The sequence below is a fragment of the Leucopleurus acutus genome (assembly GCF_964270905.1).
Source record: "Leucopleurus acutus genome assembly, chromosome: 17".
NCBI classification, from domain to species: domain Eukaryota; kingdom Metazoa; phylum Chordata; class Mammalia; order Artiodactyla; family Delphinidae; genus Leucopleurus; species Leucopleurus acutus.
The window spans coordinates 81,062,719-81,076,192 of NC_139159.1; the positions used below are offsets into that span (position 1 = coordinate 81,062,719).

General features: G+C 44.5%; 1 protein-coding gene across 3 annotated transcripts in view; it reads right to left on the reverse strand.

The window, feature by feature from the left end:
• The window catches only part of TRAPPC9 (trafficking protein particle complex subunit 9), a 509,341-nt gene that overhangs the window by 401,724 nt on the left and 94,143 nt on the right, over window positions 1–13,474 (reverse strand). The window lies entirely within an intron of this gene.

Sequence of the window (13,474 nt, forward strand, 5' to 3'; positions counted from 1 at the left end):
TGCAAAGGAGAAAACCGAGCCCAACTGAAGTTAAAGTCGTGTCAAAAATCCCGTGTTTGGCCCTCAGCCTGTGATCTCCACACTCCCACACTGTTTGGAAGAATTAAGGAGTCAGGGATCGGGGGTTCACTCCTGGCCTGTTTCCTGTCACTGCTGGCAGGGAGGGTGGAGGACCTGGAGAGAAGAGGGACAGAGCGGCACAGCCATGGGGGCGAGACTTCGGGCCATGAAGTTAGACCAGGTTCCAGTACATGGCTTGGTCTTTCCCCATCTGTGGTGTGACCACCTGATGGGAAACCTTAACCTCCCATCTAAAGAATTTCTAAGGGTGAATTAAAAACAGTGGCTGGTGGACATGAGACTGAGATCAGAGGAACAATGACACTGTCACCACTGTCATACCGGTGCCTGCAGGGAATTCGAGGACGTCACAGAGAGTGGTGCAGGGCTGCGCGGTGAGGCTGCCGGCTCCACTGACCGGCGACCATACAAAACAAGATCCAGGCAGAGAATGCCTACATCTCTGGCACATATATTAATGGGTTAACTGTGCCACAGGGCTTTTCTGTGTCTAAGCGTCATTCCTTAGAGAGCAGGGGGGCAGAAAAGCAACCAGAATTAATCTGGATACGACACAGTAATGTTAATTTGCAGCATGAACAAAATTCTTTAAATAATCAAATCATCTTCAATTGACAGGTGACAAATCTCCCAAGGGGCTCCCGCTGATAACATATAAGTGACCTAATTTGCCTAATGCTGGGTAGAGCACTCGTGGTTTAGGTACCTTATTATAAGGCTGAATTATGCCCTCCCAGTAAACCCTGCTGAAATGAAGAAAGGAATGAACCTACTAATGATGCCCGGTGCCACCTGCACCCCAGTACCCGGGGTGTTCTGCTCAGCTGGCTGCACAGAGCAGGACGGACACGCAGGGACGCACTGCGGGATCTCCTTCTGGGAATCTCCCGTGTCTGTGCTTTAGCCTCTTCTTCTGGGCACTGTTCCCTGGAAGACTTTCCCATGTGGGGTATAAGACTGGCTGTGGAAGCCAGGTGAAGCGGTCAACGCCCCATATGCATTTAGTCCCCTCGGTTTCAACAGGGCCCTGCTCTCCAGCTGTGCCTGTGACTCCAGCACATATGCTTTCTTTTTACTCCGTCAGGCGAAATACTAATCTTCTGCGGAGACGGCAGAGGGACAGCCACCTGCTTCCGGAGCAGAGAAGGAGATCTGGGGACACAATCAACTCATGAGATGCTTTACAGCTAATTCTCCCACCGTCACGGCCCTCATCTCATCACGCCCAGAGCACCGCTGCCTTCTGGGGCCTCTTCCCTGCCTTCCCACTACCTGACAACTTCACTGTCACTTTAGTGGGGTTTCCAGGGGTAAATGCTTATGTTCAATTGTCAGTGTGGTCCATCCGTTAGAAAGTTCTCATCAACCTTCCTCCTGACGGATCTGAGCACCTGCTGTACGTTGTTGCCCAGATCTATTTTTATCAAGGATTCTAAAGTGGTAATTTTTTAATTCTCTAATTAAAAAGGATTTTCCCTCATCAACCGTTTGGTGATCCTGAAACAGACGACACAGAAAGGAGGGCTGACAAATGAGTCTGTCCCTTCATTTACTGGAGAGAGAACTGGTGTCCCTACCACCTCCAAAGATGACCAGTAAGTCGTATATGACTCAGTATCACTATGCACTGGTGGATTTTTACATATTTGGTATTTCAGTTGGCTTCCATCACGTTCTTTTTTTGATGTTCAAACTGTCCCATGTTCGGCCAGTGGGAGCCCTTGCAGGTTGGTTCCTATGTCTTTAGAGAAGGCCCAAGATTGTCAACAGCTTGCTATCTTTCTGGCTCATTTCCAGCCTCAGGCCTAGAATCTATTTTCCAAGGAGCGCAGGATCCTTTCAGTGTTTAGAGATCGGAATCAGGAGGCTGGGTGCTCAATGCCACCAGATTCTCCTTGTCTCTCTAGGTCTTGACAAAACACAGGTCCACTTACCAAATTTTTTAAGTGGTGAGACTGTGATTTTTTCTTTAAATTTTGTTTAAGTTCTGACAGCTAAAAATCAAGGTCATTGGACTACAAGTTCCTTAAAGGGAGAGCATCTTGTCACCTTTTTTGGTTTTCCCCTAATTTGTCAAGAGTATTTAGATGACAAAAGGTGTTAAAGAGCTATGTGTTAGTCGGCTGGCCTCATTTATCCAAAGAGGTAGGACAGAATCAATCTGTGGGCAAGAGTAAAATAAAATAATAAAATGAGAGAAACAGCCATTGATTCACCAACAGAAGCCAGGCTGTGCAGGCTGACCACCTCCTCACCTTTTCTTTGTGCACCTTACTGCGGTGGGAACCACAAAGGAGCTCTGGGTGCTACGTGTCGATACTAAGGACCGTGGCCCCCACCGAGGTGATTCTTCTCCAGGTATTTTCTACTTCAACAAGCAGCTGAAATAATCATGTGATGCATTCCACCACTCACTACTACTCGTATCACTTTTTCTTCACTCATCAAGTTACTGCTTTCCTTCCTCTTCGTTTAACCTTACCTGACTTTACTCATTCAAGCCCTCATCCACTCAGCTTTCATCAAACACCTACCATGCGCCCACAGCATTGAGCACCAGGCACACAGAAGCACGACAGGCTCTACTCTTGGGGTGTCCCAAGTTGAAAGAGCACACAACGTCAAAAGAGGACATTACGGCTCCTTATCGGTGACTTTACAGAGGCAGGATCAAAGTCTGGGAGAAGAGCACATGAGACATGTAATTTGGCCAAAGAAGGTTTTATAGAAGAGGCAACATTTGGTCTTTGCCAAGGGTCCTGGGACTCAGAGCAAAAACAATGAGTGCGTTATTTGGACGTTTTGCTATGTTTTAAGGAAAATATGACAAAAATACGGACAGAGGATGAATAATGACATATCATTATAAGCTGTACATACACAAGAGAACTTGACGGAGAAGCTGTCTGAGGCACGTGCGAGAGGGAATCGGCTAAGGCTGGTAACGTCTGTGGACATCAAGGGCTGAATGGTGCGGCAGCACGGGGACCTGCATGGGAACGGCGACGGGACTGCCGCAGGCGAGGACGGTACAGGCTCTGCGGTACACTGACTGTCAAATCTTGATACTTCACACAGGTCTACAATGTGGGACCTTCTCTGGAACACAGGACTCCTCAGAGGCTTGTGACAGTTGCTGTAGAAATTTCACTACTGACAACAGATGATGAATACACGGTTGCTGGGCAGAAAAGGAGGCTTCGTGTCCAAGGGAAGAAATGTAGAAACACTCAGACAAAGAATGACAGACTAAGCTCAGGTCTGCTGCAGGCAGTTTTCACTTCTACAGCACGTCCACAGGCGCCAGCACTGTTCTTAGCACAGAGCGCTGCAGAAACACTTGCAGTCCTTACCCACAACTACGCATACTGAGCCGTGCTCTGCACCAAACCTTGTACTAGGCTCTCCAGAGTATAAAATCGTCAAGGCAGGGCTTCCCTGGTAGCGCAGTGGTTGAGAGTCCGCCTGCCGATGCAGGGGACGCGGGTTCGTGCCCCGGTCTAGGAAGATCCCACATGCCGCGGAGCGGCTGGGCCCGTGAGCCGTGGCCGCTGGGCCTGCGCGTCCGGAGCCTGTGCTCCGCAACGGGAGAGGCCACAACAGTGAGAGGCCCGCGTACCGAAAAGCAAGGGATCCTGCGACACAGCAGAACTTCAAAATTTTTTCATGCAAAATAGGCATACCCTCCCACAAAATTCCTGTCCTGGAGGGAGAGCTTGGGCATTATTATCTCCCTTTTAAAGGTGATAAAAATGAACTCAGGGACAACCTGGGAAATTTGATTGTGGAATAGCGCTAAATGCTACCAAAAATAATTATTAATGTTTGGGTATACCATTAACATTGTGGTTGTATTAGGAAATGTCCATTTTTTTTTTAGTAATGCACACTAAAGAGTGAAGGTGTAAAATGAAATGATGCCTCTGGGATTTTCTTTAAAATAATTCAACAAATAGAAAAAGTCAGAGATGAAGTAAATATATAAAGATCTTGATAACCATCGAATCCGGGTGACTGTTACATGCGGATTCATTTTATTGTTCCTTACACCTCTGTTTGAAATTATTTCATAGTAAAAATACTTAACGAGCTTGAAGAAGTGAAATGATTTGCTCGAGGTCATACAGAGAGGAACATCCCAGCTGACTGAGTCTTCCCATCCCCACAGATTAGGCCTGACCACAGAGAGCCGGAGCTACCAAAACAGATAAAAGAGCTCAAGGCCATGGTGGCTGCTAACCTTTGTTCCATGTGCCAAACTGGAATGAAGCCTGTGATCAATCTGAACGTTCTCCTAAGCACATGACTTGGTCAGTGGGAAGTGATGACTCCTTAATTAATTTCACTAAAAATCAACTGTCTTAGTCTACTCTGGCTGCCATAACGAAAGACCATGGATGGTAGCTTAAACAATAAACATTTACTTCTCACAGTTCTGGAGGCTGGGAAGTCCAAGATCAAGGTGCCAGTGGATTCAATTCCTGGTTTTCAGACATCCACTTCTCACTGTGTCCTCACCTGGCCTTTCCTCAGGTGCATGGGCACAGAGGGAGAAAGAGCTCTGTGTCTCCTCCTCTTCTTGTAGGGCACTAATCCCAACGTGAGAGTCCCACTTGCTTGACCTAATCTAAACCCAATCACCTCCCAAAGACCCCACCTCCAAATACAATCACACTGGGAGTCAGGACTTCAATACATGAATTTGGAGGGGACACAAACATTTAGCCCATAATATCAATAGATCTTATTCAATTCCAATCACAACATCCAACAATTATTTCAGCCCAACTAGAGCACCTAATACACTTGAGAGTTTTTTCCAACCCAGAAATTGAAGAAATCATGAAAACAGAACATTTTTAATAAACGCCTAGTTGCCACCAAACTAGACTGTTCCTTATAGAAGCAGAAAATAGGATCACCAAAACTTTTGACCACAGGCCATTTGCCATTTCAAGACTTGACCCTGACATGAAAACCAGCACATCATGATTTTACAGTTTGTCTATTCTTGTCTCTTCTAAGTAATAATCTGAGACAACCATGTGCACATTAAGTCAGTTATGATATTAAAAACAGGTAGAGAATAGAAATAAGAGAAAAAAGTACATTTTTTCTCCCAAACCTGAAATAAGAAAACTAAAGGAAGAGGAGGGAGGAAAAAAAAAAAAGAATACAGGGAAGAGGAGGAAAAAAAAGAATACAGAGGAAAAAGTACAGGTATGGCCTGATACGGCCTGAAATGATACCTTGAGGATCGATTCTGACACCTTCACTTATAGAAATAAAAAACACAGTTAGTCTTTGAGTTGCTTTCATAAGAATATTATTGATCTTTCCATATCATAATGCTGAGATCTCTTAGAGGGTCCCAGTAAGCAGGACCCCTCTTGTCCAGCTCGTTTCTAAAAATAAGTTGACAAAACAAAGAGAAAAGGTAGAGGCTAAAATATCAACATTACTACCATGTACAGACCATGCTAAAGGCCATAACATGGTTTCTTAGAAAGTGCAACTCCTTGCTGACACCAAGAATTGGGCAGATAGACCTTCCTGCCTAGACACAGTCTGTGCTGAACTGGGCACACCCCCACCGCCCACCCAGGGGAGGCCAGGCCTGACCTCCAGCACTGAGCACAGAGAAGCACTTCCCGAGAGGAAGCAGAGCACAGCGAGGTAAGCTAACGGATCACGCTGGTTACTGGGACCAATCCTGGCATCAGGTAAATCATTCTACCTCTCCAGGGATGGAGTGGGGAGGCCTGCACTCACTCTGAGTTCCCTTCAAGGGAAAGGGACATTAGGGATTGTGAAGATTATGATTCTCCACTCACAAATAGTGTATGTGATGCCATTTTACTAAGACATAAGTAAGCTTCAGGAAGAGGCAGTGATTAGCTCAAAGCTACAAAACTAGTAGTCTGGGAAGGTGGGGATCACCCTCAATCCAGGATCTCTGTAACACTACACCTGTTCATCCAACAGCACCTCACTGCCAGTGAAAAAGTTAATCTCCACTACAAACACCACTGTGACAACTTCCACTCCTGGAGTAGCTCACAGCAAACAACACTGCCACCAAGAACTAAAAGAGCCACAACAAAAGTATTACAGAAGAGGAGGGGCACTGGAGAGTTGTCAAGGCAACAAAGATTTGAGAGTCCAGAGGGAAGGGGCACTCATGAAGATGAACCCCCTTCCCGCATCCACTTTGTCCCTGGGAGCGTGTGTGGATTCTGGGCATGGAGAGAACCACCGCCAAGAGGCTGAGCAGCCAGGAGAGCCCGCGGCTTCCTCATGGGGCAGGGAGAGCAACCGCATGTCACCGAGCCAGCGGGCCCGGAGCCAGGTGCCCGGGAGGAGCCGGGTCCCCGGACTCGCTGCACGGGTTCCCCTGGGGCTTTTCCCAACCAGCTCTGCAGGCCTGAAGGCTGCCAAATCCACCTGAAAGTGACTCAGAAGAGAGGGCAGGTCAAGTGGAAAGGGTGACACCAGATGGCCTTGCCACACCACGGGGACAGCTGCATGAGGTATAAAAGGGACCTTTTCAAAATCCATCAGAAGGGGAACGTAAATGAACTAATTCTGGAGAGCGGCAAGCCTTCCCAGGAGAGAAGACCCACAGCTGCTTTCGTCCCTGGCAGAGCAGGAGGAGGAAACGGGGAGTCAGACAAAGAGGAAGGGAAGGAGAAAAGAGCTGAACTTTTCACAAACTACTCCCAACTGCCCATGGTGGGGACAATGGATTCCAACTCACAGGAACCCAGCCACCAAGCAAGTCTACACACTCATCCTTTCCCTGGGCCTTCGCAGAGGGTGTAGCACACTGCAGGCTGGGGGCTGAGAGGAAGACCCCCTCCTGAGGTTCTCAGAACCTTCCCCAGATGTAAGGCAGCTGCCCGCAGAAATCTGGGCAAGCCAGAAGAGCTGAGAGGTGCACTGAGGCGCAATGCACTTTCTCCAAGTAAAAGCAGAGAGGCCTGCTGAGCCCAGGGCAGGAGAATGAGAGGGACCCCTTCCTCCAAGGCCAAGGCCATCAAAGGCCGGAGCAGGACAGAGAAGCTGAAAGAAATCCCTCCAAGGCACTAGGGACGTTCACTGCGTGCAAGAAAGTGGCCTACAGAAAGCTGGGGCAGGGCGGAGAGGAAGCACACAGAATGTGGAAAGCCAGAGGTAGAGACCAAACAGAGCCCCCCTAAACCCACCAACCGTGCCGCCTGGCTTAGAGCAGAGAACGATGGTCTGTGGTGGGAAAGCCGGCAGCTGGCTGTAAAGCACAGGGGGACCCCCACAGTCTCCCCTGCACCCACAGCCCATGCCCCATAAAAGGTCTAATCCTGATCCCACCCTCCAAACGCCATGAGCTATCAGCAAGCCACAGCAAAGCCTACCCCCAGCTCAGCTACACATCAGACTGGCAAGGATCCGACAGTGAAGCCGACACAAGAGGCAGCGCCTTTCTCTAAGGGTCAGTATTATTCACCTCACTCTCCACTGTTCTTTAATACACCAAGTACAAAAAGGGAAGTAGTATAATATTACTTGAAGGTAGACTGTGGTCAGAGATGCACACTGTAATCTCTAGAGCAAGTAAGAAAAAAATAGAGATGTGGCTTTAAAGTCAATAGAGAAGACAAAATAGAACACAGAAAATATTTTATTCTCCTAAATAAAGGCAGAAAAGGAGAAAGAGAAGGGCTTGGAGTGACAGGCGGAGGACAGGGTCATTGACCAAGATGCAAACCCAGGATAAGAGAAAAGTCAGGGGTCCTCTGATCTGAAGACAGTGGTTTAGACATGTCGGATGTGAAGCACGCAGGTACTACCCAGAAGGATGAAAAGACCCAAAAAGCTGTTGGACGATGATTAGGAAAGTAGACTCAGAACAAGACGGAATCCCAAGCACCGCAAAAATCAGCAAAGGTAACATTTCCCAGGTGAAGTGTAAAGGCGACAGGAGAAAAACAGAGGGTCTAAGGACAACGCCGTGGGGAACACAGAGGTTAAGCGCAGTGAGAAAAGAAGAACTAGTAAATGGGTTTGAAAAGAAACAATCCTAGAAGCTCAGGATGAGACTCAAGAAGCCAAAAGATGAGTTTTTCTGGAAAGAAGAGAAATGGAGGTGAAAGGGATAGAAAGGTCCATTAGGATGAGACTAAAAACCCATCGCCACGTGTGGGAGTTACATGCTCATCTGCTACCTTCAAAAGAAACTAGTGGGTGCAGGAACCCAACAGCAGCAAATTAAGAATCAGGCGGGAAGTGAGTAGGCGATGGCTGGTCCCCTGGGCAGTGAGTTAAAGCACCGACAGGCAGCAGCATAAAAGCCAGGTACGTGTCCAAGGGGGCTTCCCCTGCATTGTCCACTCAACGGTACCACCTACCCAGTAAGCAACATGCTACCCCTAGCCCTACTGTAGGGATAAGAACACTTAGGAGCCAAGATCCCAGACCTCTCTTTTTTTTTAATGTTTTAATGAATTATTAAAGAATTATCATTTCTTTCTGTGATAGTGGTGTTGGTTTTTTGGGGCTCTGTTATTTATTTATTTACTTATTTAGCTGTGCTGGGTCTTAGTTGCTGTGTGTGGGATCTAGTTCCCTGACCAGGGATCGAACCCAGGCCCCCTGCATTGGGAGCACAGAGTCTTAACTACTGGACCACCAGGGAGGTCCCCCAGATCTCTTTTCTGAGGTCACATTGCCAGTGAGCAGGCTGAGATTTCAAGTCCGGGGTCCTCACACCTAGCTCTCTTTCCACCATTCAGAGTGACTTCCTTGGGCATCACTGTGCCCGTTTTACAGATAGGGAATTTGAGGCTTGGAATGGTCACGTGAACCCTCCTGGGGTCATGCCGGTAATAAGTGGCTAAATCATATTCATACTCAGAGCTCTGAGCTCAAACTCTTCGCTTTTTCCATTTCATTGCGCTGCCCACCCAGATTGCCTCAATACGTGAAAATACAGAAGAAAACACAGATATCTTGAAACGTCATATCCAGCAAGTTGAGCACCTGACAAGCAAGAAAAATCAACCTGGCTTTCCTTCACTCTGCAAATACCTCCAGGCAGCATAATGGTCCAACTACAAAGGTTGAAAGAGTCACGTGCCACCACCACAAAGATGAATGATCTTGCCAAACCAGCAGATACAGAATAAGCCCTGTCATGTACCAAGAAAACAGGCCTCTCCGTAACAGGAGGCTGACTGAGTCAGATAAGCTTGCACTGAGCCACAGTAACTGCTTCCCATCAGTGCTGCTTTATACTTGTTTTTCACTTAATTTACATAGTGACAGGTCGGAGGCCCGGAGAAGCAATCATTCAAGTAGACAAGGAGACTAAATATTGTCCCTTGTTCTTTTCAAGTATATAAACACGCTCTACCAAAACGAAAGGCAACGATGTTAAGCCATCATCTTTTACTTAACCATCTATTTAAAACGCTACCTGGAAAAATTTTAAATATCTCTAGAGATCTCAATATAACCCCCAGAAGGGAAAATGATCTTAAGAATAGACACTTAATAAATAATTAGAAAGAATCTGCACATCCAATTATGAAGTAATGGTTGGATAAGCCATGGTGCAGAAACATAATGCAAATTTATGCAATCATTGAAAACGGCATTTATAAAGAGTCTGCAGTAATATGAAAAATGTCTTACAATACATGGAAAATCAGAATTCAAGATAATATTTTTGAAATAAGTGAAATTTCAAAAATCAATCCAATTTGTTTTAAATAGAAAATGAAACAAAAGAAATACACTAAAACGTTAACAGTGTGTGTGTTTGCCCACGTAGGATTATACACAATTTTTTCCTTTCTGCTTATACATTTCAAGACTTCTAAAAGGAACATACATTATTTGTATAATAACAATTATTCCAAAACTACTCAAAAGTGAGTTTGCAGGAAGTTTTCTACAGAAAAACCAGGGCTTATTTATCAACATTACATAGGAGTGAAGAAAGTAGCGCCCTACAACATGAATGGAGTAAGGAGCTTTTGAGGTTCCCCAATCTGACAGAGGTGTTTACTGTAGGGACATGTACAGCCCTCCCCAGCCCCACAGCTGCCCTCGGCAATGCTTAGAAACCAGAGCAGCAGCAGCGGCCAACATTTAACGAGGACTTACTACACGCCAGGCACTGTGTGCAGCACCCTCCACGTCTTATCTCATTAAATCATCCGAAAACCTAAAGGAAGAGGTGCCCCTGCTCTCCCTGTTTTACAGGTTAGCAAACTGAAGCTTAGAAAGGTTTTATTCTAGCTCAGTGTGCCTTCCACTTCCCCACCAGGCTCTCATTTGTAATCAGTTGCCAGGCTCAGCCAGCTCCCTTTCTTCTAAAACTATTTCGTATTTCACTCAACATTCCTTTAACAAATACCGAGTATCTGCCCTATGAAAGGAAAAGCCCAGCCTTAAAGCACTCAGCGGGATCCCCACATCTTCAAGGACAACAAGATCTCCTGACTCCTCAGCCTCCTTCTACAACTGGTGGGGTCTCAACAAATACATACTAAGAAATAATTTAGGAAAGGTAGTGTTAAGTTAATTCAGTTCCGCATTTATTGACTATCTTCTTGGTAAAAGCATTGTCCAAAATGACAAAAGATGAAAGGTGTATAAGTAAGACATAGTCTGATCCCCAAGGAGCCTGCAATCTAGTGAGGGAACCAGATGGTGAAATTGATCTCAGGACATAATGTAATGGTGCTTAATTGAGAACTAAGCAAGGTAATGAGGAGGTGAAGAGGAAAGAATTATTACCCTCTTAATAACATGGGAAACAGGAAAAGTACAAGGAGAGAGCAAGCTACCATAGAACAGCATGAAAAAACATATGATATTACAAGTCCCAATATATATGAAATACAGATTATGTAGATAGAGAAAGTATGAAATTAGGCTAAAAAGATGGTTTGAATCAAATCTGAGTATCCTTGAGATGGAGTTGAGAATTTACTAGACGGAGGACAGTCAGTCACTGCAAGTTTCTTAAGGGGCAGAAGGATGTGATTTAGTTTGTGCTTCAGGGAGATAATTCTGGTTCCAGTGTGAAGAATGAATCAAAGGAGCAAAGGAAGGAATAGGACATGATGGTAGGCGTCTACTGCACCAATCCAAGAAATAGGTGTTGAAAATCTAGCTTTTATATATAGAATGGATAAATAAAAAGGTCCTACTGTAGAGCACAGAGAACTACATTCAATATCCTATGATAAACTACAACGGAAAAGAATATTAAAAAAAGAATGCATATATATATGTATAACTGAATCCCTTTGCTGCACAGCAGAAATTAACACAACACTGTATATCAACTATACTTCAACTTTAAAAAACATTGATTAAAAAACACAGTACAGGAATTTCCTGTCCTTACTTCAACTGCCCACATTGTCTTCAAGCTTGCGGGATCTTGGTTCCCAGGCCAGAGGTTGGGCCCAAGCTCCTGTGGTGGGAGCTCCAAGTCCAAACCGCTGGACTAACAGGGAAACTCAGACCCCAGGGAATATCAACTGGAGTGAGGCCTCCCAGAGGACCTCATCTCAGCACCAAGACCCAGCTCTATCCAAATGCCTGCAAACTCCAGTACTGGACGTCTCAGGCAAAAAACCCAGTAAAACAGGAATACAGCACCACCCATCCAAAAAAAAAAGAAACGACAAAAAAATATATTACAAAGGAGCAAGGAAAAACCTACAAGACCAAATAAATGAAGATGAAATAGGCAACCTACCTGAAAAAGAATTCACAGTAATGATAGTGAAGATGATCCAAAATCTCGGAAAAAGAACGCAGAAAATACAAGAAACATTTAACAAGGATCTAGAAGAACTAAAGAGCAAACAAACAATGATGAACAACACAATTACTGATATCAAAAATACTCTAGAAGGAATCAATAACAGAATAAATGAGGCAGAAGAACAGATAAGTGAGCTGGAAGATAAAATGGTGGAAATAACGGCCAGAGAGCAGAATAAAGAAAAAAGGATGACAAGAATTGAGGACAGTCTCAGAGACCTCTGGGACAACATTAAATGCACCAACATTCGAATTATAGGAGTCTCAGAAGAAGAAGAGAAAAAGAAAGGGTCTGAGAAAATATTTGAAGAGATTACAGTCGAAAACTTCCCTAGCATGGGAAAAGAAATAGTCAAGTCCAGGAAGCACAGCAAGCACCATACAGGATAAACACAACGAGAAACACGCCAAAACACATATTAATCAAACTATCAAAAATTAAACAAAAAAAGTAATTAAAAGAAGCAAGGGAAAAGCAACAAATAACATACAAGGGAATACACATAAGGTTAACAGCTGATTTTTCAGCAGAAACTCTGCAAGCCAGAAAGGAGTGGAAGGACATATTTAAAGTGATGAAAGGGAAAAATCTACAACCAAGGTTACTCTACCCAGCAAGGATCTCATTCAGATTCGACGGAGAAATTAAAACCTTTACAGACAAACAAAAGCTAAAAGAACTCAGCACCACCAAACCAGCTTTACAACAAATGCTAAAGGAACTTCTCTAGGCTGGAAACACAAGGAAACGAAAAGACCTACAATAACAAACCCAAAACAATTAAGAAACTGGTAATGGGAAAATACATATCAATAACTACCTTAAAGGTAAATGGATTAAATGCTCCAACCAAAAGACATACACTGGGTGAATGGATACAAAAACAAGACCATATATACGCTGTCTACAAGAGACCCACTTCAGACCTAGGGACACATACAGACTGAAAGTGAGGGAATGGAAAAAGATATTCCATGCAAATGGAAATCAAAAGAAACCTGGGGTAGCAATTCTCATCAGACAAAATATACTTTAAAATAAAGACTATTAGAAGAGACAAAGAAGGACACTACATAATGATCAAGGGATCGATCCAAGAAGAAGATATAACAATTGTAAATATTTATGCACCCAACATAGGAGCACCTCAATACATAAGGCAAATGCTAACAGCCATAAAAGGGGAAAGCAACAGTAACACAATCATAGTAGGGGACTTCAACACCCCACTTTCACCAATGGACAGATCATCCAAACTGAAAATATATAAGGAAACACAAGCTTTAAATGACACATTAAACAAGATGGACTTAATTGATATGTATAGGACACCCCATGCAAAAACAGCAGATTACACTTTCTCCTCAAGTGCTCATGGAACATTCTCCAGGATAGACCATATCTTGGGTCATAAATCAAGCCTTGGTAAATTTAAGAAAATTGAAATCGTATCAAGTATCTTTTCTGACCACAAGTCTATGAGATTAGATATCAATTACAGGAAAAAAAAACTGTAAAAAAATACAAACACATGGAGGTTAAACAATACACTACTAAGTAACCAGGAAATCA